Source organism: Battus philenor, unplaced genomic scaffold, assembly GCF_028537555.1.
Source record: "Battus philenor isolate CCGP_79_NKW_IND1 unplaced genomic scaffold, ilBatPhil1.0.hap1 SCAF_36, whole genome shotgun sequence".
In the NCBI taxonomy this organism is placed as follows: domain Eukaryota; kingdom Metazoa; phylum Arthropoda; class Insecta; order Lepidoptera; family Papilionidae; genus Battus; species Battus philenor.
Genome location: NW_027181700.1, coordinates 1661 through 7500, shown reverse-complemented (window position 1 = coordinate 7500; position 5840 = coordinate 1661). Strand labels below are relative to the sequence as shown.

The window sequence follows — 5840 nt, the reverse complement described above, 5'->3', positions numbered from 1 at the left end:
ATAGTTCACCATCTTTCGGGTCCCAGCATCTCTGCTCAGAGCGCGCCTGCATTCACGGATTGGAAACGAGACGCCTCGGGAGTGCGAGAGTGCAGATCGCAAAGGACGTACACTCCATCCTCCCTGAGCGCGCGGCTAGCGCGCGCCTTCACTTTCGTTGCGCCTTTCAGTTTATACAAATACTCAATGACTCGCACACATGCTAGACTCCTTGGTCCGTGTTTCAAGACGGGTCCTGCGAGTGCCCGAAACTGAATCATCGCAGACAGAGACGCGCACGGTCCGAGACAGCACGGCTGCGACGACAGACGCGCCGCAACGAGGTCCGCGCTCGGGCAGGACCTCGTGTACGACGTTATCTTGCGTCGGGCCGGACGCGCCTTTAGAGAGCGCGTGCGCGATTCTTATCATTATACCGTCCGGCGGCCGATCGGCTACCGCGAAACGGTCCAACGTCCTGACTCCGCTCGCGCGAAGTGAACGCTGGGCTGCCCGTCGGCGGCGCTTAGATCGACACCCGAACGGGTCGCGATGCATTACTGAGAGAGAAGTGCACGCCCTCCGCGGACGTCGACGCGCACCGGCCCGTGCGACGCGATACAGCGCCCGATTAAAGGCGGACCGGACGTCGCATCAGAGCGCGGGCGCGTACGCCGCGGAATGACGATGAATCTCTCCGTTCGTTCATTCGAGTTTCGCAGGTTTACCCCTGAACGGTTTCACGTACTCTTGAACTCTCTCTTCAAAGTTCTTTTCAACTTTCCCTCACGGTACTTGTTCGCTATCGGTCTCGCGGTTATATTTAGCCTTAGATGGAGTTTACCACCCACTTAGGGCTGCACTCTCAAGCAACCCGACTCTTAGGAGAGTCCCTCTCGCCGCCGCCCTCCGTCGCTACGGGCCTGGCACCCTCTGCGGGAAAACGGCCCCGTTCAAGACGAACTTGGACAGGAGTATCGACGACGAGAAAGCGGAACCTCCCGAACACCACATCTCCCGCGCTCGAGACGATCGCGGGATTCAGTGCTGGGCTCTTTCCTGTTCGCTCGCCGCTACTAGGGAAATCCTTGTTAGTTTCTTTTCCTCCGCTTACTAATATGCTTAAATTCGGCGGGTGATCCTCCCTGATCTGAGGCCAACGATAAAAATTCGAGGCAGACGCGATATCCGTACGCGACGTCCCTTATTATATTTTTGACGACGACGAACCGACGGACCGCGCGCGCAAGCAAGCAAGCGCGCACGGCGGCCGGTCGTCGTCGCGGGACGCCCTTCGGACGTCGAGTCCGCCTACCGTACACCACCCCCACCGTCGCGATCATCGCGCGTCGCAGAGCGAGTGCGCGTGCGCGAGGCGCGCGCGTCGCGAGTCCTTAGAGGTCTCTAGACGCGCGCACGCACAACGCAACGCTGCACACACAACACGCGTTGCGCGATGAACGACGACGATGACGATGATGATTATGATGATGATACGAGCGTAAACGAAAATCTCGACACGCATACGCGAGCGCGAGTACTTTTCGTTAGCGATCGATCGTCCGGCCCTTTCGGTATCGGTCCGTATCGATACGATAATATAACGTTCGCACTGGAACGACGACGCGTATCACCGACATAATACGGATGCGTAGCGACGACGAGCGGTGAACTCTCTCGCATCGGGCTAGGCGCGCGCGCACATGAACATCACGTAATGTTTACTTACATATGTTTGTGTGTGCGTTACGCTTGCCGCGCAAGAAAACATTCACCGCCTGCCGGTCGCATCCGTCGGAGACGCGTCGTCTGTGCTTCCGATATATTTTATTATATCGTATACACGAACCGATGAGCTCGGACGAAGACCGCACTACGAAGACTCGCGTCTTAGCGATGCGTGTAATCTTTTCACACTCGTTTCATATTCAATACAATTCGATATATTTAAACGGACCGTAAACGCGCTCCGCGCGTACGCGGACGTGAGGGGTGCAGCACCCCGCCGTCCGTCGTCCGTCGCGAAGAACGTTCAACGGAAACCGTCAATTGTTCGAAAGAGCGCGCGCCCGCTCGCCCGCGCGCGGTAGTGCGGCAGCGGCAGCGCGACGACAGCGACGGCGGATAGTGAGAGAGAGAGAGTGAGAGCCGCGGCGGCGCGGACGAGAGACTCTTATTAGAGATCGTCCCATCGCACCGTCCGCGAGCTCGTTCATCACCCCCCACCAACCCGCCGCCGCCGCGTCGCGCGTCACCGCCGCGCGCATCGACCGGCGCGAGCGCACGTAGCGCGCGTTCTACACCGAACAGTGTGGTTTTTATATTTTAACAGCCGGCCCTCAGACAGGAGTGGTCCTGGATATTTCTCCACGGACCGCAATGTGCGTTCGAAATGTCGATGTTCAAATGTGTCCTGCAGTTCACACTATGACGCGCAGTTAACTGCGTTCTTCATCGACCCGCGAGCCAAGTGATCCACCGTCCAGGGTAATGGTTTTTTCTTAATGTTGTTATTACTTACGGTAGCGGCCTACGGCTCTCGCCGTCGGCCACTTGATTGTCCGTTTTTATGTATTAACGTCGAAAGTTGGTCGAATTCATGTGCGCCGAGGCGTTCATAAAGAAACGGCACCGAAAAAGCTTAACGCCCCGACGCGAATCCTTTAGAATGATGAACGACGACGACCCGCGCACCCCCCAACGAGCTGGCGTGACGCACGACATTGTCATCTTTCTAACCGCTTAAATTTCGTTTTGTATAGCGCCAACCGACAATAAAGGGCCTGAGCTAGGCAGTGGGGATTTTCACCGCTTCGAACGCTCCGTTTGGTATGCCCCGGTCGGCGCTCGTCTCTCGGCGTTTTTCCGCCACCCGGCCGCTTCGACGGCGGCGGAGGCAGCGGCGGCGGTAGCACTTTCGACGAATGCCACCACCGCCACCGGCCACCGCCACGGCGCCGTCGCCGCTGCGCCGTTAGGCGTAATAGACGCTAGAGACAATTATTTCACATTTTATTTTTTATACATATATACAAACACGCACACACACACGCACGCACACGCGCGCGCGCTCGTCCGCATTAGATACGAACAGCAGCGCGCGCGTACGTACATATATATGTATATATGTCGTATATATATATCATTATGGATGTATTACATATATATATATGTGTAAACACGGTATGTACGAAGTCGTCGTCGTCGTCGTCGTCGTCGTCGCAACAGCAACAACAGCAACAGCGGCGCAACAACGTTCGTGAACATATCACGCGTCTCGCACACATACACACACGTTAATGATCCTTCCGCAGGTTCCCCTACGGAAACCTTGTTACGACTTTTACTTCCTCTAAATGATCAAGTTTGGTCAACTTCCCAGCAACGCCGACGGCCGTGAAGCCACCGCGTGTCGGTCCGAAGACCTCACTAAATCATTCAATCGGTAGTAGCGACGGGCGGTGTGTACAAAGGGCAGGGACGTAATCAACGCGAGCTTATGACTCGCGCTTACTAGGAATTCCTCGTTTATGGGGGATAATTGCAAACCCCAATCCCCAGCACGAAGGAGTTTCAACGGGTTGCCCGGGCCTCTAGGCCAGGGAGAACATGCTGATTCCTTCAGTGTAGCGCGCGTGCGGCCCAGGACATCTAAGGGCATCACAGACCTGTTATTGCTCAATCTCGTGCGGCTCGAAGCCGCCGGTCCCTCTAAGAAGAATTTTAATACGTCGCCAGTGAGTTGCGCCACCGGAGCGGCGCACACCTAAATGACGACGCCTATTTAGCAGGCTAGAGTCTCGTTCGTTACCGGAATTAACCAGACAAATCGCTCCACCAACTAAGAACGGCCATGCACCACCACCCACCGAATCAAGAAAGAGCTGTTAATCTGTCAATCCTTCCGGTGTCCGGGCCTGGTGAGATTTCCCGTGTTGAGTCAAATTAAGCCGCAGGCTCCACTCCTGGTGGTGCCCTTCCGTCAATTCCTTTAAGTTTCAGCTTTGCAACCATACTCCCCCCGGAGTCCAAAATCTTTGGTTTCCCGGAAGCTGCCCGCCGAGCCATCGTAGTAACGTCGGCGGATCGCTAGATGACATATTTACGGTTAGAACTAGGGCGGTATCTAATCGCCTTCGAACCTCTAACTTTCGTTCTTGATTGATGAAAACACCTTTGGCAAATGCTTTCGCTGATGTTCGTCTTGCGACGATCCAAGAATTTCACCTCTAACGTCGCAATACGAATGCCCCCAGTTATCCCTATTAATCATTACCTCGGAGTTCTGAAAACCAACAAAATAGAACCGAGATCATATTCTATTATTCCATGCACGAAATATTCAAGCAGCATTTTGAGCCCGCTTTGAGCACTCTAATTTGTTCAAAGTAAAATTGTCGGCCCATCTCGACACTCACCGAAGAGCACCGCGATAGGATTTTGATATTGAACCGCCGTTTTACCGACGGCTCACCGACGATATGCTCCGCAGACGTGTCAGTATCACCGCGGATGCGGTGCACCGACAGCGCGGCGCACAAATGCAACTACGAGCTTTTTAACCGCAACAATTTTAGTATACGCTATTGGAGCTGGAGTTACCGCGGCTGCTGGCACCAGACTTGCCCTCCAATTGTTCCTCGTTAAAATATTTAAAGTGTACTCATTCCGATTACGAGGCCTCGTAAGAGTCCCGTATCGTTATTTTTCGTCACTACCTCCCCGTGCCGGGAGTGGGTAATTTGCGCGCCTGCTGCCTTCCTTGGATGTGGTAGCCGTTTCTCAGGCTCCCTCTCCGGAATCGAACCCTGATTCCCCGTTACCCGTGACAACCATGGTAGTCGCAGAAACTACCATCGAAAGTTGATAAGGCAGACATTTGAAAGATGCGTCGCCGGTGCTGGACCATGCGATCGGCAAAAGTTATCCAGATTCATCAAAATTAACGACTTCGGACGCGAGGCCCTCCGTCGATTGGTTTTGATCTAATAAAAGCACTCATCCCATCACTGGTCAGAGTTCTGATTGCATGTATTAGCTCTAGAATTACCACAGTTATCCAAGTAACCGAGGTAAGATCTAAGGAACCAAAACTGATATATTGAGCCATTCGCGGTATCGCCTTAATACGGCTTGCACTGAGACATGCATGGCTTAATCTTTGAGACAAGCATATAACTACTGGCAGGATCAACCAGGGAGCTAGCTAGAGCTAACACACACCAACACCGCACATACGAGAGATATGAGGGTGATGATGATATGATAGACGTGTGACAAGCGACGCGTCGGACGTTCGAAACGCCGTGACGCGCCGGTGCCTAGGTAGCTTTTTGCGTGCGTGCGTGCGTGCGTATTTATTACAATACACACACAACACCACACCGCAACAACAAAATGAATTCGTTTTTCTATCTGTTCACGGAGGAAAATGTATATCTCAACACTCGCCTCGCGTTCGTCCAGATTTACTTTGGACGCGGCATCGCGTCCGATTCATCGGAACGTTCTTTGACGAGACACATACAAATCTTCACTTTTAAAATATCGTTTCGCAAAACGAACAATGACCGATTTCCAGCCCGGTTTTAGAGAGATCCGAAATCCTTGATTTATATATCATGATCGACCGTCGCGCGACTAGCGCGCGACGAGCTCGTTGATGCGATGCGTTAAGGGCCGCCCCGAAGTCGACTCGGGAGCCCAACGCCGTTCGCGTTAATTAAACGAGACGTTCTCTTACGCCTTCCGCTCTTACATAACGGAGACGTCGTCCGACACAGTTTACGGTGTGTTGTTGTGGGGAGATGATCCCCTTTTTCTTCCCTCCTCCCCGCCGCCGCTGTGTCGTTCGTGCGTTT

The 5840-nt window shown here is 53.7% G+C and overlaps 3 non-coding genes across 3 annotated transcripts in view; all 3 read right to left on the bottom strand.

Annotated features, from left to right (window-relative positions):
- LOC137927709 (large subunit ribosomal RNA) overlaps positions 1–1138 on the bottom strand; it is a 4033-nt gene extending 2895 nt beyond the window's left edge. Inside the window, exon 1 of the ribosomal RNA XR_011107853.1 lies at positions 1–1138. This exon is cut by the window's left edge and continues 2895 nt beyond it. This is a non-coding gene — a ribosomal RNA (large subunit ribosomal RNA).
- Positions 1139–2312: 1174 nt separating this feature from the next.
- On the bottom strand, positions 2313–2469 carry LOC137927641 (5.8S ribosomal RNA). Its single transcript, XR_011107791.1, has one exon. It is a non-coding gene; the product is annotated as a 5.8S ribosomal RNA (ribosomal RNA).
- Positions 2470–3276: 807 nt separating this feature from the next.
- LOC137927645 (small subunit ribosomal RNA) lies at positions 3277–5180 on the bottom strand. The gene has a single exon (XR_011107794.1). It is a non-coding gene; the product is annotated as a small subunit ribosomal RNA (ribosomal RNA).
- Positions 5181–5840: the final 660 nt, after the last annotated feature.